The 21,555-nt window shown below is 39.0% G+C and overlaps 1 protein-coding gene across 4 annotated transcripts in view; it reads right to left on the bottom strand.

Annotated features, from left to right (window-relative positions):
• sipa1l1 (signal-induced proliferation-associated 1 like 1) overlaps positions 1–15,742 on the bottom strand; it is a 120,128-nt gene extending 104,386 nt beyond the window's left edge. For 2 of the 4 annotated variants that reach the window (XM_056240739.1, XM_056240740.1), the window contains exon 1: positions 15,428–15,741. The gene's annotated coding sequence lies outside the window, so the exon portion shown is untranslated. Of the gene's footprint in view, positions 1–15,427 lie in introns of all 4 variants that reach the window. The other 2 variants (XM_056240741.1, XM_056240743.1) reach the window with 2 other exon arrangements.
• Between the last annotated feature and the right edge of the window lie 5,813 nt (positions 15,743–21,555).

Here is a 21,555-nt window from a genome sequence, read left to right as displayed (position 1 = left end):
ATCGAACCGTGACCTTAGAATCGAAAATGTAATCGAATCGAGGATTTGGAGAATCGTGACACCCCTAAAAACCAATAGTTAATGTTCATGCTTTTGCCCTTCGAAATACTATAATAGTAAAAAGACATAGCTAAAAGTGAGACTATGCGTATCGTGATGCTGTATTATTCTACTACTTAAAAATGTATTATGCAGTAACTTACAATATTGCTGTGAGCTTGTGATTCATGCGCATACATGTCAGCCAGCGCGACATTGCACGTCAAGTTCGTAGAAAGCTTTACTCATTTTAAATTCTGATTTTGGCCACCTCTCAAATGGGTCAAACCATAGATATATTACATAAGAAGTTCAAGTAAATGCGCTAGAAATCCATGCTCATTCAAGGATGTGCATTTATTGCATGGACGGAGAGAAAGCACTGACACCTCCAGGATTTAATCTGACGGTAAATAAGCATATCTAGTCTATTCCGTGAGAGCAACGGTACCGCAGAATGAATGTAGCCTCTATATCTATAGACGTTTTTAAATCTGAAAACTCCAAAAAGCAAAAAGACATCCAAGAGTGCATGTACACAGAGGAAAACAGCGTTGGTTGTTCTCTCGATACTCGACAACGACAGAATACAAAGGTAGGGCCCTATAATTTCCGCGATCACGGAATTGCAGACAGAATTGCGGAAATGGCCAATTAACGCGGAATCTAGCGTTAACGCGGAATTTCGTGGAATTTTACATATTTGGTTTGAAATTCTGTTTTTGTGTGGGAGAAGAACGTATGTCTGGTGAAAATGCAGACCGGGGGAAGCAAATCTGGGCGACACAACCCCTCCCGTCATTTCAGCTCCAATGACAGCATCAAAACAATGAAAGCATGGCGAAGCGGCTCTCCACGGCTCTGCTTTCGTCGGCGAAAAAGTTAAGAAACTCGACGCTATAAGCCCTCAGTACCGAGTCGAGCAGGTCGCACGTGACTTTTATGCAGTGTTTCCCACAGACTAATTCGCGGCCACAAAATCAACTCCGGCCGCCACATATTGCATTTTGTTTTTTTTTTTTAACGCCATTTAAAACACGTAGCATATTCTTTGAGTTGTATTTCCTTTCCCCGCTCTCCCTCCGTCTCTCTATCACTCACGCGTCTCTCTCACACACACACGCACACGCACACACACCGCGTCTGTCTACGAGGCGCCGGACTGGCCAAAAGCGAAGCGAACTCCGCGAGCGACACTGGGCGAGAGAGAGACAGTGTGACTTTTTTTCAAACTTATATAAATTAATATAATTTATTTTATTGGACAGTTTAAAGCTCATAACCATATTTTGTTGTTACTTGAAGAGTGCAGTGTTATGTTGCATCATGCAGTATTTGTCCTGAAAAGGCTACTGAGTAAATGTCTGTTACTTCAATAAATTTAAGGTAATTCCTATTTTATTTGTATACATTTTAATCATTAACTTTAAAAGCACAATCTTTTTACGACTGGAATTTGGGAAAAAATAAAACGGATTTCATAGGGCCCTACAGAGGCGTGGGCGAAGGTATAAGGTTAATAATCCCGAAAAAACACAAACATGGCAGAGATGCCAAGTTCAGAGGCTGGAATTAGCTGAGGTAATAACGTGACGGCTAACAGACAGCAGACAAACGGCTAGCAAGTGGCCACTCCCACTCCATTCAAATTTAAACAGATGAGTTATTAAAAAAAAAAAAAAAACACCCCCCTCACAGTTGTCATGGAAAAAATTAGCTATATAGACCAAAATCACTTTTTGCACCAGGCTGTAAACATGTTTTTTTTCTGGTGTAAAGTTGGGCATTTTAACATGGGGGAGATACAGATTTGACTCACTTTTGCATCCAGCCTCAAGCGGCCAGTCGATGAATTGCAGTTTAAGTCACTTCCATGTTGGTTTCAAGAGAGAGACGGGGAGGATGCCGTTTGGATAGAACAAACTATTGTAATCTGCTGTTCCACTGCATAACTATAGTATTGTTCTCGAAATCTTTGTTGCCTTTGGCAATGACAGATGCAAACAATGAGTTTAAGTGCTCAATGACTTTAACATGCCTCACAGCCATTTTCATAGCAATTACTCCAAAAGTGGCTCTTGTAGGGCATTGTTTCATGGTTCAGGTACTGGGCAAAACTGTTTGCATGACAGATCTTCTTTGAAGTAACACTAGCAGTAGGGATCACAACCATAAGAGCTGATCACAAGATGTGAGAGTGCTTTTCCAAAATGGCAGCTTTCTAGACACCTTTCCAATGCTCTGATCAAAGCAGGTTCAAATCATTCACTGGACCCGAATGAAAACAGCCCACTTGGTTTGAATGAGTGTGCACAAAAAGCAGCCTGTCATCAGAGTGAATCACAGTTTTCAAAATATCTGAATGACGATGGAAAAACAGACGCTCCTAAAATAAAATACCAGAGAAAATGCTTAAAGGGGTCCAAATATGCCCTTTTACAAAGTCTTGATTTTGTTTTTGGGGTGTACTAGAAAATGCTTGATTGATCAAAAAAAAAAAGTTCACATATTTTACATTATTACAGCTCCTTTTTTCCCAGTCTCTCCCGACGCGTTGTTTAGTTCCAGTTCCTATGAAGCCCCTCCTTCCAAAATACGAAATGTGCTGTGATTGGTTAGCTGGCCCAGTGTGTTATGATTGGCAGCGTGTGTTCGGGAAATGTCCTGCCCATGTATAAATATAAGGGATGGTGGCAATTTCAAACCAGATTCAGACCCTGACAATGTTAACAAAAAAGAGAAGCATCCAGAACGTAATTCATGCACAGACTTTGCAAGCACGGATTTCACAGGACGTTTCAGAGGGGTATGTTTTTCTTGTACATAGTGTTGTCCAAGACCCGGTACTTCGGTACCAAGTCGGTACTGAAAAAATGTAACTGTTACGGTACCAGCTTTTCTTAAGTACCGGTGGTACCAAAGTACCGGGTTAATCTGGTTCCTGATGCGCTGTCCGAAAGGTGCACAGTTGCGTCCTCTTCATAAAAACACTGAGACATGGCGTCAGGCAACCCTGCTAATGCGGTGGCTCTGAATCCATTAGTTGACAAGAAAGGAGGAAAGAGCCACATATGGAAATATTTTGGATTAGGCTAATGTCACGTTGCCATAAGGGGCTGTTCACAGCGCATTTTTTGCACGTGCAAATTCGTTATTTCAAATGTAGGCGCGCGGCAAGCACGCTCATAATAGAAGCGACGCGGCACGCTCGTTTTTCCAGGCGCGCCTCTGTTCATGATTACATAGCATCGACAGACACCTCAGGAGAGCAAGCGCTTGTGGAAAGAAGGAGAAAGCGGTGCGAATTGCGCTCTCCATGATGACGAGGAAGTATCAGCAAATAATTTATTGATTTCTAGCCCTTGCATTAGCTTTACTACTAGATATATTTATGGAAATGAGAAATAAAAAGCCGCCCTGTACAGCTATGATCAGCTGTTCGGCCGAGCTTTCGATGTTGTTACGGAAAGGCCGAAGCTGATCGGTTGGTTTTTGTCATATGACCTGTTGAGATGAGATGTTGATATGTTTTCATCTCGCCGCGTCGTTTCTATTATGAGCCTGCTTGCCGCGCGCCTACATTTGAAATAACGAATTTGCACGCACAAAAAACACGATATGTGAACTGAAGTGGTATCGGGTGCGGTTGTATCGGGGTAGTTTTACGAGTAGCCTACATGAGCACAGTATCGGACCGACACCCGAGTACTGGTACCAGTATATCCATATTTATGTCATTCATATCCGTCCATCAGAAAAGCAGTTCTAGGCTTATTCGTGGCTGGATAACTCAGGTTTAAAAAGCGTTTTTCCATAGGAATGAACTGAAAACACTCGCTCTGTTTTTCCATAGGAATTAACTGAAAACGCTCGCTCCGTTCTGCTCGCTCCGTGCCCGTTGACACGCTCGGCTGTGCGCATTTTAGTTTCGCTTTCAAATCAGCGCCAATTTGGGGCGGATTGCTTGAATGGTGAGTTGAGTTCATTAGCCTATTTTTCCTAATGAAAAACAACAATAAAACAGTACAATGACAAATTCGCTTATATAGGCGCTTTTACATTTCGCGTTGACACCAAATACTCCGCCATCATCGTCAGCTGATCACTCTCGTGATGAATTAAATCTGACTCCTGCTGCTGATCTGTTCTGCGACTCTCGTTCAGCTCATGATTTATTAAGCAGACACCGTTCAGTTTTTAATTTTAGTGTCTGTTCTCTAACTGAAGTAAATTATTATTTTTTTCATAATAAAGTGAATTTTATAATCAAATATACATCATTATCCACAGATAGTCTGTGTTCTTAATAAAAATAACCAAAGTATACAGTAAACTGTTTAAAATTGGACTAACCCAGCTAAAACACTGTATAAAACCTATCTCGCTCTCAGCAATATGGGAACATCTGTAAACAGCATGTCCAAGTTAGAACTAACATGTGTTTGACAAAAAGAGATGCATGGCGTTTGATTTCTCTTTACCCAAATAATCATTAACCTTCACTTCCTGGTGACAATGTTTGCTTTGAGTCACAGAGAGCTTAAATTCACACGCACACAAAAGTGTGGCAGGGAATGCAGAGGGTACTGGGGCATACACATTTGATTGTTCCTGAATTCTGTGTTTGCTGGCCTTTGCTATAAAGCTCAAATGGATGACCTCACCTCTATTGAGTCCAGATCCCTCTCACTCATTCCACATCGTCAGCCTCACCCACCTACTCACACCTTTTAAAAACAGCACAGCATATTTCCTGCTGGATTAAAATGGTTCCAAATGCAACAAAAATAAAAACTTCAGAAAATCAGATTGCCATCGGCAACAGATGAGAAACTTAGGGGGGTGTTGGACATTGGATGAACATTGGGGACTCTTTTCCATCTCTTTTTAAAAAATATCTTGTGAATGGCCGCACGCATTCCACATTCAAATTAGCAACAATTTGGGGGCGCCAATTGCTTGAATGGCGGGTTCATTATTATTCTTAATGAAAAACACAACAACAAACCAGTTCAATGACAAACTCGCTTAGGCTATAACATAGAACTAACAAAACGAAGATGGCTTTATTAACAAAACGAATAAACACAGCATAGAGCATACACCATACTGATAAATAAAATCTGACTCTTGCTGATGACCTGTGCTCCCTGCGACTCTCGTTCAGCTCACGCTGAATTGAGAAGAAGCGTTTAGTTTTTAATTGTTGTGTAGTGTCTGTTCTCTAACTGAACTACATGATTTTTATTACTATAAAAAAATCGAAATGACGGTGGGGGGCTGTGCCACAGTGGGCAAGTGATGTAATCGGTGTGCGGCTTAACACCGGTAACAGACTATCGCGGCAAGCCTACCACTCGCTCTAACGTTAACCTATTATTAGCGTTAACCGTTCTAACGTGTGCGCTATTATTAAGCGCATATCCAAGTGTTTGTGCGGAGTGTGGAAGCTAAAGTATTTGCGCTTTATGACATGGGAGGTGGCGGCACGATTACTTGCATTTTTTTACTGACAACAGCGGAAACCATTTAAAATACTTAATTTTTGGTCATACAGATAAGAGTAATACATTTAGGGTTGGGTACCGAAACTCGGTGCCAATAGGGAACCGGTTCCGACGTAAACGGTAGTAACCAGACCGAATAAGAACGACAATTTCAGTGCCTGATTTCGGTGCCTGACTTAATTAGGCACACACACACGCACAGTCTCTTCTGTCTCGCAAGCGCGCTCTTGCTCGCAAGGTTTGGCTGCATTTCACGTGTAAAATTACGCGTCAGAACGCCCTCTGGGTGTGCCGATAGTCTGAATCCCATATAGAATCAAGCCAATCCATTGGCTAATGGCGCGGGCGCCGCCTCGACGCACTTACGTCGTCATATTATGTTGGCGCACGCACGCGCGCCATCTGCCCCTCAGATTTCTCTGTCGAAAAAGGAAGCTGGTCGGCAGCGCGAGGAGCTTGGCAGCGTCTCGTTCCCTATTGAGAGAACATAGGTTACACCAGTAACCAGATATGTTCTCTTTCATAGGTTCACTCAACGCTGCGTAGCTAAGAAGCAGTGGATTTGTATTTGTAGGCTGCTGTATCACGTGCCGTTTGAACTGACGCGCTACAGCGATGTCACATTTCAAAGAGCCAAAACGTTATTTATTGTGTGAATCTCGTAAAAATATTGACAGAATCTGACAGCTGTGGATTTGTTCCATATCAAAAGTAACCTTCTCTGTCTTGTCTGTCGATGTCCTCTTTGTCCGCGATTTTTCTCTGCGTGCGTGAGAGTTGGCAGCTCTGCTAGTAATCTCTATTAATCTCCAGTATTATTCCATTGTTTGATACAATATTGTTTTATTTGATATTATGTAAATGTGTAAAATGTAATGTAAAAATTTGTATTTTATATTGGTTTTATTATTACCATATGTTACTTGTATTTATATTGTTTAAAGATTTAAGTTAATATTGTGTCCAGTTTGGCCCTGTAAATAAAAGGGTATTATTTTTTGATAAAGTGTGTGCGGTTTCGTTTTCTTAAGTACCGTTTCAAGAACCGTTTAAGCACTGGAACCGTTGAAAAAATACCGAGTAGGTACTGGTATCGGATAAAACCCAACCGATACCCAACCCTAAATACATTATTCGAAACTTTTATTTGTATAAACTCACAATAACAAGAAAACGTTATGCCTTTGTAAAATAAAGAAAACATACAGGATGCGCTTTCTGACGACTCAGAAAACACTTATTAATAAATAATTAAAATGTCTCCTTGTTATTTTTACATTCGTAATCAATAATCATTACTTTTGCCCGTGCTTTGCGGCAAGCTTTATGCAGCGATCGAGCGCGGAATAGGCTAAATTACAACTAGGCCTATATTAAATGCTCATTATGGATTAGTATTCTCTTCAGTATATATTTAAGTACAAAATATATAAACGTGCGACTAGAAAAATCTTTAGCAAGGTCCAGCCCAAGTTATTATTAGAAGCATTCACCCTTCACAAAACCTTTAACTAATTTTACATATAGCTAGTGCTTCTAAAAAAACCTTGTAATGTCTAGAGAGTCTGTCATTCAGTGATATTTTTATTCTTTAAAAATGTATATGGAAGACTTGGCAATGGCATATTTTAATTCAAACAATGGCTCTCTAACCTGTGACAGTTTTTGCTAAAGAAAGCCATGTTGCTACCAGACTGCCACGAAAGCAGTGTTAGCCTACATATGACATTGAATTGATTTCACATGGAGATATTCTGTTTCCTGGCAATACATTCACTTCAAGAGAGCCAGGAAGAGCTCACCGGGTCAGCCAGAAGTTCTGCTGATATCAGCATATCAAAGATAAAGAGCAATGTCCACACACACACACACACACACACACACACAAAGAACAAGAAAAAGCACTGAAAATAGACTGCTGCCAACACAAAGTTTATAAGTCTATTAGCACAGCTACATCTTTAACCACAAAATCACTTAGCCCGGGTGCAAATCCATTACAGATTTATCATTCACATAAACACTACAGCTGAAAGTGGGCAGTAACAATATCACAATAGGTTGGAGATCATTATAAGCAGATTACCACTAAACAAAATAAGCTTGCATAATGGTGTGTGAATGAGTTCTTAAGTAAATCTTAGTAACCTAAATCAAATTAAAACACAAGCAGACCTGCATCTATTTTGTGAAGAAAAAAACTGCTGCAAGGTGAGGTCAACAATCTGCCATTGTTTCCTCTGATCAGGACTCATACACACAGCCAGAAAAAAATATAGATATGCAATTGTACCCCATTGACAAGCTGTTGTACTCCTGTACTACTGGTGGTACAGTTTGTGCACATTTTTTAGGGTCCAAACATCCGAATCTGGGATTAAAAATCTAATTTAAACCAATTCCCCATGAAGTGGCAAAAAAAGTGGCCAAGCTCCAAAGCTCCACTTCTCCCTGCTTAAAATTGAACCCAGATACGATGCAGTCACTCACACCAACTCCAGAGTCCAACTGGATTTAGGAAAAGCAGCAAAACAGGTACTGAACAACAAGAAGTGGGTACCATTCAGTATATAATAAGGCTCTTAATTAAACTGCCTCACCCTGTTTATTTTAAACTGCCTAAAATATCACAAAATCCATGCATGTTGCATAATGTAACAATATAAAATAATCAAACAAAATTTTACTCATTTCAAGTACACACGATTTTAAACATTTGGAATGCTACACCGCCATTAAATCCTTATCAATGAATGTCCTGGCTTATGCATCCACTTTCTTAGTTAGTCTGCAGCCAGTAATTGATAATGTTATTCGTGAATATACTGACTTAATGGTTTTCAAAACTATTACAGTGTGGATGTAAGCCGCACAGAGACGAATGTAATACATAGGATGACCTGCCTGAGCACATTCCACATCATTACAACAGATTCCAAAGAATAGTTAAACTAGCTGACCAATGAGCCAAACCGCAAAGCTGTTACTAGGATACCGCATTATGACTAAGGGAAGTGGATGCTGTACTAATAAAGTGCTCCAAAAGACACTGTGTTCAAAATGCGATTAGGTTTTAAATAAATCAAAAAGAATCATGGAAGGCTGGGAAAATATGACACTGACAAGCTTCCATTTATTAAATGCAGTGATTTCATCATGAAAGTGGAGATGCTCCTAAAGATGTTTGTTCAAGACATTGTGTCTGTCTCTAAAAATCTACCATCATATACGCTTTCATAGAAAGGTGAATCACCACTGTCTGCTGATAACGCATCCACACAAACCTGACTAAAGGTTTCGGTCTGCCAATTTACACTAAAGGCAATAAGGCGGCATTAGGTTTTTGGTTTATTTTTAAAAGAAAAAAAAACACTTCAAAAAGCCTCAATATTGAGAGTCACTAATAAACTGCATGAATCAAAAACATAGTAAGAATAAGAATCCTGCATCGAAAATTCCTCAGCTCTCATTTCTCACCTCCAATTTTCAACAGACTGTCTTCATGACTAATGGCTGCATAAATCTGAGGCTATAGCCTGCATTAAGATGGAGCCCAAAGTGGTAGAGGAGACAGGGCTGTAATTATTGAGTCCAAAAGTAAGATGGGCGCCTTCAATACTAATTTCAGCATTTGGGTGCCATGTTAACACCCATCCTCTCTATCGCAAGAGGCTGAAAATCTCTGCTCTCCTGCACGAAACACAAGCGCCGTTAGGCAGATGGCGAGACAGTTGGTGGGAATATCAGCGATAATGCAGATACATTCTGAACCTTCAACTGTTTCTTTGCCATTCATCAGATCAGCATCAACAGCTGCTGCTTCCAGGAAGATAGGAGATTAAATGAGGTGGCAGAACAATATGCTGGAAATTAGTACTGGTTGAAACCACCAGTGGCTGATTTACACAAGGGTGGGGGGGGAATCTACCTTTTTTTTTTTTTAAGAGTAGGTCATAATTTCAGGGTTAATGCAGCAACAGTGGAACTTTCTGGATTAAATATAGAAATATGGGTGTGAAAAGGTCTTTTTTTTTCTTGTTTGTGAGTCATCACAATGCTTGTCATTGTCACCTGTGGTCACTTATTTGGATTTCATCTCCATCTGCTCTCCATTGAAAAATCTGTAATCATATAGGCTACTCATCTTCATTCTGTTCTAAACCCATATCTACAGAAGACAAGACAAATTAAGATATTTTGATATTGACTCATCATTTTTGTGCATCCATTGAAAGTCCACACAACCTAAACTTTCACACATCAAAAAGACACTGTATGAATTGAGCAGTTTATATGTGAATAAAAACAAATTAAATCTGTTCATAAAGTGGCTGTGCAAATTTTTGGTTGTGTGGACTTTCAATGGATGAAAGAATTAAACGCATCTTCATTTCATCATTTGAATTACAAATATTAACAAAAGTCTTCTACAGAATTTTAATTTTTGTGTAAAGTAAATATTAAATAACATGTCCAAAGCAATGTGCATTTGGATTGTGTGCAATAATAGCTACAGATAATGTAAAGGCCCGTTTACACCCAGAACTATAAAGATAACTAAATCAGCGTCCACACCACCGGACGAAGCGCGCACTGCAGATTTGTCCTCTGCCGCTTTAATTGCTTGAGCTTGTTAAAGCAGAATGGATTCTGATTGGCTGTCAAAGTGTTTATCATTAATCATCTGGAAAATAATCGTTCTAAAAGTGATTCCAACTATATAGTTTCTCTGTGTCGTAATCGTTATAGGCTAGTTGTATTGTAAACTCTTCTATTCTTTTATACTTAGAACGATTTTTAGAACTATATCTTTATCATTATTGGTATAGTGATAAAGTCATTTGTGTAAACGGCCCTTAAAGGTTGTATCAGCGATTTCAGGCCCAAACATAAATGATCACATTCATCTAATCTTTCCTAACGATCTGCTAGCTGCCCGCCCCATAAGCAGGCTGTCAAAAAAACGCGTCTCTGTAGGCAGCCTAGGCTCTGAGATCTGCACACAAAAACAAATGGGTACAACCACCACTCAAAACCAAAATAAACAGTGTTCCAACCAATCACCGACAAGGGCGGGTTTTGTTTGTTTTTGCGCTCGTGCACGGCGCCTGCACGCGAAATCAGAGCTGAAGAAGAAGCCAGCGCGTCTATCAACGGACCAGATACAGTGAACATGGAAGAGGCAATCCCCAAGAAGAGAAGGAGGATTAGGGCGAGGGAAAACCGTCGTTATTTGTTAAAGAAACGAATAATAATTGGGAAGGCTTTTGAACGGAGAGAGCTTTTGAGCTTGGAGAGAGCTTAAAGATTTGAAAAATTTTAAATCGGACGCTGAGGTTGCACTGTTTCTTCTGGACAGGTGAGTACAGGCCCGCCGACAGGGGGGGACAAACGGGTCTGTTGTCCCGGGCCCAGGGTAGGGAGGGGGGCCCAGAACTGGGCCCTCATTAAATTATGGAATAATTGTTAAAAAAATAAATAAAATAGGCATATTTGTTGAAAAAATATCTAATATTTGAGTTACATAAAAGCTTTTTATTCGTTTTCTTCCTAATTGTCCTTGAAATAGTGGTCAAGAACCCCCCCGCCCCCCCAAACAAAAATGGTTTGGCCACTGATCGAAATATGATGTTGTCATTTGATTTGAAGTTCAGTAGGCTAACGTTACGCTCAAAATGTCAGCACAAGTCCGGTGCTCAGAAAAGAAAAGAGAAGAAGAAAATAGAGGCCTTCGAGATGCCCTAAAAAAATATTTTTAAAAAGGTGGTGACGGTGAAGCTGGAACTAACGTTAGTAAAGTCAACGTTGAGCAAGGTAAGAAACAGCGCAGCCAACGTTTATGAGTGTTGTCAAAGACCCGGCACTTCGGTACCAAGTCGGTACAAATTTCTTTTTAAACGTCACGCCACGGTACCAGGTTTTCTCAAACCCGGGATGCGCGTGCATGCCCAAAGCGCGTGCAGTTGCGACCTCTTCATAAAAGCGCTGAGACATGGCGACCGGGGGTGCTGCTGCTGTGGTGGCTGTATGCTGTAAATCCACTTGTTGATAAGAAAGGAGGAAAGAGCCACATATGGAAATATTTTGGATATTAGCTCATAATAACGACGCGGCACACTCGTTTTTACAGGCGCGCCTAAGTTCATTGTTGCATAGCAACGACAGACGCCACGGGAGAGCAAACGCTTGTGGAAAGGAGAAAGCGGTGCGAACTGCGCTCTCCATGATGACGAGGAAGTATTAGCAAAGAATTCATTGATTTCTAGCCCTTGGATTAGCTTTACTACTATTTATGGAGATGAGAAATAAAAAGCCGGCTGAAATGCATCACTGTCATCATCGGTGAACAGATTATGGGTCAGATCCGAGTCTATTTTTGCTGTGCTGCTCATGCTTAAAAGTGAAAGCACACTTTTGATGGACAAAAAATAAATATGATTTCACACAAAAAGTGCCCAAAATGCACAGATTATGCATGTCTAGTGTGTTTTAACAAGAACTGCAGTTGGCTATGTCAGAAAAGAAAATGAAGACATTTATAGAAAATGTACCCATTTAAACGTGTTTTTATTATTCATTTTGGGTAAAAGTAGGGGTGGGGGAAAAAATCGATTCTTAGATGCATCGCGATGCGGACGTGGACGATTCTGAATCGATTCACAATTGTCAAAAATCGATTTTCAAAAAAAATTAAAAAAATTTAGATATATATTTATAATAACGTAATATTGACGGAACGCGAAAGACGGAACTCTGAAGCGCGGAAGTGCAGTGGCCGGACCGTCTGTGGCGTGCACGTAACAGACGCGGACGCGATGGCTGAGCGCCTTTCTTTTACTGTCTATGCTGAGCGCCAAATCCAAACACCCTCCTCGTTAAAAGCTGACGTGTGGAAATATTTTGGCTTCTGAAGTTGAAGGGGGAAAGGAGCTGGACAAGAGCCACACTAGTTGTAAGCTTTGTAGAGTAAAACTAAAATATTTCGGAAACAAGACACATATGAGAAGCCATATGACACGTTTCCAGCCAGAGGAGGAAAAACACTCGGCTGTAACGTTACCGGTCGTTGTTATATTATTAATTTACTACAAATATGCTGCTGCTAGTTCAGACACACATGTATTTTCCTGTTGGTTCTTTGCAATGTTAATAAAATATATTGTACGTTAATTCTTTATGGGTCATTACTTTCTACTTTTAAAGCAAAGTATTTATAGTCACACACACACAAAAAAAAGATTCTGATAATCGATTTAGCATCGAATCGCAGCCCTCTGAATCGTAATCGAATCGAATCGTGAGGTGCCTAGAGATTCCCACCCCTAGGTAAAAGTATATGGTGTTTTATAAAAAAAAAAAAAATCGTGGGGGGGGGGCCCATCTAAGATTATCTTGTCCCGGGCCCAGGCAAGACTGTCAGCTGGCCTGGGTGAGTAGTTTATAGTGCTGACTTTTTCAGATGTGAACTGTGTGTGAAAACATCCTTCTTTAAAAAATATGAGTGAAGCTCGACTAAACTTGGATAGCTCTAGCGAATGCACGAAACGGGAGGGAGGGGCGAGCTAACTTGGTTTGTTTGGGATCTCGCTTCAAACACAAACAGAAGTGACGTCACCCACAATCGCTGATACAACCTTTAAGACTGGACAAACCCAGGGATGAGCCACTGTACCTTACTTATAAAAGTTGTATACCAATGGACATATGTATTAAAAAGTAGGACTATTAGATACTATCTGACGAATTACATCTGATGCAGAGTGCAGACCTGTTACAGAATTAGATTCAGAGGCTGTCTCCTGCAAAATCTTGAAAAATACACTTACATAACCTAACAACACAGACATGATTAACCAAACTTCCATAGCAACGGCATATAGAGAGCAACAGGTGAAGCTGTTAAATGCACAAACTTGCACATAATTTGTTAAGCCTGTGGCAATGATAAAAACCTTAATCTAATCGGGATCTATAGAATCTGGAGCACTCTACATGTGAAAAACTCTTAATAATCCCTCTGCTGCCAATCATCCACCCAAGCGTCTTTTTTCCCCTTGCACATTTCCTTTTCTACATGTTTCACAACATGTGCGTGTCCACCTACACACTCCCTTTCAATAGGCTACTTAATATTGGAAATGCGACACTGCCTGCAGATAACTGCATCCTTGGCATTCTTAGATAGAGGCTGGGGGAAGAAAACATTAAATCTAACTAAGTTTCACACAGCAGGGCGATATCTGCTTGCTTGCTACTGACTATCAAAATCAACTCATAAATGCAGCATTTTTTACATCTAAATATGTTATTTCTATAACAAAAAGGAATTATGGGATCCGTGCTGTTCCACGGATGGATCTAACAACAACAAAGTCTGAAGGTGGTCAACTGGAAAAGTCTAAAAGTGGTCAGACTCAGATTGACACAAGACTAAACAAAAACAGTGGCACTTCTGTCAAAGGACACGGTGACATCAACATCTCGGGGACCTTATGATACCATGCAAAGTTCTTCCTTGATAATTTTTTAAGATCTTGTGATGGTCTGCATCTTCCATATATTTAAAGTTAAAAAAGGAATGCCAGAAAGCACTTCAATCAGGGACCAGCTCTTCAAATCCACCCCCACATGAACTGCATTTAGAGCCTGGCCAATGCATAGTGAGCACACACCACCCACACAATGAAGAAAAGACATGCAAATGACAAATCAGTGAAGCCCTTACAGGGAGAAAACTGAAGGAAGGGCCATTAGTCAACCTACAACAACAAACCTCACAATTTTGACGTGACAAAAATGTTATGCATAATAAATGCAATGTGATCTACAGCCCAATGACTCTTCCGGTTGGACACCTGATCTGATTCGCAGCTAATGCAGCAGATTCCATAGATATTAGTGTCTGGAAAGAGCCTGTGATGTACAAAACGCTGCTCTAGGTAGGCAGCTTAACGTTACTGGTTTTTGAGAGACAGCCTTTGTTCTCAAAATTATTTATATATAAGTGATGGCTCCTACCCTTTTTGACCAATTAATGTGCATAACATTTCCAGTGATTAATGTATAAGGATTTTTCTAATTAATTCCACACAGGGGAAAAAAGTTCTACCTGACGAAATGGAAATTGACATAGCTAGGGAAAAAAATGTATTACTGAAACTTGTATTAATTTACATGACTTTATACATGCCTGGAAATCACACTTTAAAATTCCCTGATATTTACAGGACGATATTAACTTTAACACACTCATTTGTAAGGATTCAAGTTTTACAAAGTATCTCCTTCAAGCTTCACGCAACTCCTGATTTAATGATAAAAAACCATAGGAGTCAGAATCATGTCTTTTCATAATTTGATTAAATTCTCGCCCTGACTGATGCAGTAATGATTATATGTGCATGTGACACACACAATCCATGTTTAAGAAGTTGTTCGTCTGTCACTGGTAAATGGCTGTGCTCCTGTTCTTCCCACATCTGGGAGTTAAGACCAAAACTCTTCTCTAATATAACCTCACCATCTTTACCTTACATCATATTGTTTATCAAATTGAGACCAAATAATCACGACACAGCGAACGACATGTTTATATTTCCATTCTGCCTGCTATCATCTTCATCTAACGTATCAAAATACGATCGCCTTCACTGCAACTTTCAGATCGATTCTGGTTTTCCTCTGATAATCAGGTGAGTAACAGTAGAGATCATCCGTTAACCGTCGCAACTCGCTCGAGGGATAGCCTAAAACGCGGGCATTTTCGAGATTACAAAGGAGCATTCCTCCGAGAAAACACATCCGTGGCCCCCTTTACAAACATAGAAGCACTGTTGGGAGTTGGCATGGACAGTTAAATCACAGACATGTTATGAACTCACCTTCTTCCCTCTCCACCTCTCGCTGCTCTCGTGCGGTCTCTTCTGCCACAAAACCTTCCGATAAAAGTCCGACACAAGCTTCTGCTCTCCGCCTCGTAATAATCGCCAGCGAAGTGCAGTCTGTGTGCAGCCGTTATTCCTGCTGTTTTCCCGTTTGACGCGGGAGATTTTGCAGCGTTTTGTTGTATCTACTCCAGCAGAAGCACCGTTGGCCCCAGCGTCTCGTTCACAATTATTCAACTTCGAAGTTCATACAAAAGTTGCTGCTCCGCCTCGCGCTGCAGCTGCTGATGAGGTCACTGCGAGCTGCTGCTTCGCTTACAGGAATCTCGCGATAGCTGACAGCAGAGAGAAGCGTGATTTGTATCTGTGGGAATGGGCCCCCTACGGACAGCGTTGCCCTAGCAACAGCACCATTTATGTGCTGCACGGTTATCACGCGACTGGTATTCTGTTGTCTTTGACAAGAGTAGGGTTGACCTCTCCAATATGTGCATTACAAAATCTGTGTCGTGTTAGTTGGGTAGCATTTGTGGCATGCTTAATTCTAAGCATAATGATTAACACTTTGATTAATAGTTAAAACAGTAGCCATAGTGTTTTACCTCGTTTGCAAAAACCGCCTCATGTTTATTTCTCTTTGCTATTTGTAAACAGTCGTGCTTGATAAACTAAACTCTTTGCAGGAAGTAGTTTGTGAAAAACAACTAAAATCAATACCATCCCAAGTTATTTTCACAATCACATTTTTATTGTCTGAATATAAACCCATTTCACATTGTTTTACACAAACTAAAATGCTCTGGCAGTTTTAGTTTATACATTTTAAGATGATACTGTCTTTTCCTCTGAAGCCTTGAACAATTGGTGTCAAATGCTGACAATTATTTTTACATTTGATAACTGGACATGTTAGTAGCCTATGTAAATTAAACAAGATGCATTCTTAACCCCTTAGCTGTCACCCCCCCTTTTGAGAATGGGGGTTAAAATGCACTATTCAAACTTAAATGGTTGTAATTCAAGAATGCTTTGGAATATATACCCAAGTTTGGTCTTGTTTTAAAGAAAACACTCAGCAGATTATTGCTGAAGTGAGAACACTTCAAAAAATTAAAGTATGAAAAAGTTATGGAAGTTTAAATTTACAGTAAATCAAATATACTGTACTATATATTTTTTATTTTATATAATATATATTTTACAAAATATTTTTTAGTCTAAAATTACTATAAAATCAAAGCCATAAATCTAACCAAGTTATGTTCCAAATTTGAAGTTGATATCACAAAATTTGAAGTTCCCATGAGATTTGTTTAGGCGTAGTACCAAAAATAGCCACCGGGTGCCATTGAATTCCATTGAATTTAGTTGTATACATTCTGCCTTAACAAATTAATACATTTCTGTCCAAATATCAATTCTGTCACAAAATTTGGAACCTTGAGACACAGACCTTTCTGACAATATGTGTTTTGTCAAGATTAGAAAAGGTTTTGATCATAAATTATGAAATATAATGATGCCTAAAAGGGGAGGAGCCTGATAAAATAATTTAGAGTACCGTTTCTATGGTAACGCAACGTTCAATTATAAAACGGTTTTCACAGGATGAATTCTGAGTTTATAAGCTTTCAAATGATACCTAATTTATGATAACTGTGATATAATAAAAAAGGCGATAAAAAAGATAATATTATATTTTAGAGGATAATATATATATATTATAATTTTTAGAGGATAATATTATATTATAATTTTTTATTGAAAAATACTAGATTATATGTTTTATTATGAACTTTTAGCATAAAAACAGAAGTTTCAATCATTAAAAGTGGGTGCATCGACTTTTTGTGACAAAGGTCAGACCTCCTATTATGATGCAGATTTTTTGAGGTGCACTCTTGTCATAAATTCATCAATTACTCTTCCTACATAATTTGTAACACAAAACAGGGGTAGAATATCTATTTAGAAGTCTTTGACCTTTCCAACGATATATAATTTGTCATAATTAGATTAGGATTTAATAGAAATATAGTGAGGTAAAGTTAGGCGTCCCGGTAGCGGGACGGTGACAGTTAAGGGGTTAAATGTAGCCTAACTGTAAATAAATAAGAATGAGTAGGTTTGTCCAAACTTTTTTACTGGTACTGTAAAAGTGACAGTTTTGTGTGGGATTTCATGTGAACAAAGTTACTCACGCTGCATGTTTACTTGTGTGTCTCATAACTATTCCTAAAGAAAATTGAGTTATCACATCAAATTGAACTGCAGAGGATTGTAAGTAAACAGATTTCATCATTAAAATATGTAGTTTGTTGCCCCGACAACTTGTTTGCAGTTGAAAGAAATTAAATGAAAATTAATTAATTTTGGTAAAAAAAAAAATTTAATATAAACACTTTAATGCAGATTTTAGTCAAGCTATACACTGCAGAACCCACTGTCCATATTTGACAGAAAATATTTTAATCCAAGAAAAATAAAGGGCACATATAATCCAAAAGGTAATGTTCTCATTGAGCGCATGGACGTTAATCTATTTAAAGTGAGTGCTAGATTCCATGAATACTTTTTTTAAGAAAAAAAAAACTATTAACAAACAACACGCTCTTTTTAATAAATAACACAGTTGCTAAATTTTCACAGATTATCATCTGTGCACAAACAGAATTCATCATGTCAACCAGGTTGTTAACATCCGACCATTCCTTCTAAATTATTTAGCAATGCCTTTGTCCTGTTTGAGTGATCAATACTTGACGCCCCCTACATGTTGACCACACAATTGCATCTGTGACCTCAGGAATGTCTTGTCAGGGATGCCAGGGAAACAGGAAGAATGGTCCCATTCATTTAGTTCCACTCAAGCGATGCAGATACACTAATACAGAATGACATGCAGAAAGGTGACAAGTTGTTGCTGAGCACACAGGGTCTTTGTGTGGCCCAATGAGAAGAACAGAGCAGAGAGCGTGTGAGGCCTTCAAAATGGCTGATGCACTAGTTAGTCTAAGCGATTAACATAATTTAGCATACAATTAAGCTAGCCCATGTTGTTATTGTTCATATTTTTGTTATTATATTGATGGAATCAGCAAAGTAATTACCAAATGCCCACAGAGAGATAGTAATGGCAGTCAGTTATATTCACTATGCGTTCCAAGACTTTATTAGCATTTCCCTCAGAGAAGCATTAATAAGTCCTAATGCAAGTTGATGAATGCAATCTCATTAAGAAATCATAATTATCTTTTCATAGGTACACAGTGCACACAATGCGGGGTATGAAAGTGGAGATACGCATGCTAAATGTTTCTCCTGTTGCCTCAATGTCCTGGCCTTCCCTGACTGCTTCACAACTGACTCCTATTATGTTTAGATTAGATTATGTAAAAAATAAATACATTTTCATAATAAATAATATGAAAATTATGCACACACACTCACACACACACACACACACACACATATATATATATATATATATATACACACCGAATAGTATATCAATTGAGTGTGTGTGTTGGACGGATGGACTGATAGATAGATTAATTGATAGTAATCAGCCTAAAACAGTAAGGTAAACCAGGATGGATAGATGCTGGATAGATAGATGGATAGATAGATAGATAGATAGATAGATAGATAGATAGATAGATAGATAGATAGATAGATAGATAGATAGATAGATAGATAGATAGATAGATAGATAGATAGATAGATAGATAGATAGATAGATAGATAGATAGATAGATAGATAGATAGATAGATAGATAGATAGATAGATAGATAGATAGATAGATAGATAGATGATAGTAATCAGCCTAAAACAGTAAGGTAAACCAAGACAACACTAAATGTACATTTAGTTCTGCATATGGAAACAAAGATCAAGCCGCTTTCTCTCAGCATTTTTCAACATCTCCAAGCAGGTACAAAGGAGAGATGAGAAGCCAGAGTAGAAAGAGTCTGAATTCTGTGAAGTTCTCTCAGGGTGCTTAGCATTCCACATTGCGCACCTCCAGAGCTCAGAGAGCCAGCGTGACTCACTCTGGTGTGAAAGCACAGTGTGGCGAGGTGGGAGGATGACAACACAGTGCTTAGCAGAAGTGTCCTGAAGCTGGACCCCCCCCTTTCCTCACCAAACGCCCCCGCTGCATGCGTACGCACCCCAAAAATAATACTAAAGCACATCTCGTTTCTCTCTCTCTCTTCTCTCGTCTGTCCTAAGGACACATTGGTTTATTTCACTCAATGCAAGTTTTTGTTATGAGCAAATGAATGATTAAATGAGCCAATTGCATGGAAGTATTTGGTTATGGCATGACAGGATTATCTAGGAAAGGAAAACTGAGCGGAGCTAAGGGCTGTTTTTCTCCTCTTTCGTAATCAGCTTGATCCCGGATTCCAAAACTCTGAATGCTGACAATGGAGATGAAGAAAAGAAGATTAAATCTTGTTTAACTCAAAAGTGAGACTAATGACAATAGCAGGATTGAGCCAAATGTGTCCTCATGTAATCTCCCGACTTTGGCAGTTCGTACATGATAACCATCATGTTATCCAAGTTAGGCCTTCATTTTTTATACTTTTTGTGTCCCTCATGCAACTAGCTAGAGCTCTTCCACTTGGCACTCTCTTAGAGACGACATCAGTGAGAGAACACACTGTGACACCTAAATAGATTTACTAAATAGCCTTACAAATGCGTCCTCTGCACACAATGGACATTGTATAAATGGCAAGTACCAGAGTATAGGCAAATCAAGAATATGAGAACATTCACATGTGTATACAGTATGTGTGCCAAATATAGATTCAGCACTGCAACATTATTAATGAAGAAATCCTCTCATTTTGTAAATAGATGTGTATGCATGTGATGTATTGAAAATGCTGCATGCCATTATTTACCCTCATGTTGTTCCGAACCTGTTTGACTTTCTTTCTTATAACACAAGATACAGTACAGACAACATAAATTGGTAACAATATGGTCTTTGACTTTAGTTAATGCATTAATTAACAATGAACAATTAATTTTACTGTATTTATTAATCTTTTTTGATAATCAATAAAAATAAAAACTTTCATTGTTAGTTTGTGACCTCAGGTCCATAATATTAAATAATATACATAAAAATAAAACTTTGATTTTAATAATCTATTAGTAAAACTTCTAAAATGCTTCAAAATGATTTTTCATTGTTAATAATAATAATAATACGTTTTATTTATATAGCGCCTTTCCAGGGCTCAAGGACGCTTTACAATGAACAAGCAACAATAATGTCAATGGGCAATGATAACAAACAAAACAACAGTAGGTAGATGAGAGTAAAAGTACAGTAAAGGATAATTATGTTGGGGCAGCATACAGCATACGATCAGACACAATGAAATGTAGTACAACTTAAGAATGCTGACATTCAGAAAATAAGTGAGTTTTGAGCATAGTTTTAAATTCAGAAATGGCATTAACACAACAGAGTGATCGGGGGAGAGAGTTCCATAGTTTGGGTGCAATGACACTGAATGATCTGCCCCCCATTGAAGCTGGCGATGCCGAGGGACAACGAGAAGGCTAGAGTCAGAGGATCGTAGAGAGCGAGTCGGGGTGTAGGGGTGGAGCAGGGTTACAAAGACAGGGGGGAGCCAAGCTGTGCAGAGATTTTAAAGTGAGCAGGAGGATTTTGAATTTAATACAGTAAGCCACTGGAAGCCAGTGAAGATCGTACAAAATTGGGGTGATATGGGCAGAACGTTTGGAGTAAGTATTCTAGCAGCAGAGTTTTGAATGGTTTGCAATTTGGAAATGGAGCTAGCAGATAGTCCAAGGAAAAGGGCATTACAGTAATCAAGACATGATGTGACAAATGCATGGATGACAGTTTCAGCGTCATTGATACTGATGAAGGGACGGAGCTGGGCGATGCGACGTAGATGAAAGAATGCTGATTTAGTGATAGAATTAATATGAGCCTGGAAAGAGAGTGAGGAGTCAAAGATTATACCAAGATTTTTAATAGTACTAGATGGTTTGATGTGAGAGCCAGCAATCTCACAGGTGAAGCTGGTAGGAATTTTGCTAGTGAGTGACGGAGGTCCAGTAAAAATAATCT

The sequence above is a fragment of the Rhinichthys klamathensis genome, unplaced genomic scaffold, assembly GCF_029890125.1.
Source record: "Rhinichthys klamathensis goyatoka isolate OS25496 unplaced genomic scaffold, OSU_Roscu_1.1 h1tg000609l_1, whole genome shotgun sequence".
Classification (NCBI taxonomy): domain Eukaryota; kingdom Metazoa; phylum Chordata; class Actinopteri; order Cypriniformes; family Leuciscidae; genus Rhinichthys; species Rhinichthys klamathensis.
Note: the sequence above shows the minus strand (reverse complement) of the source record. Positions and strands in the feature narration are given on the sequence as shown.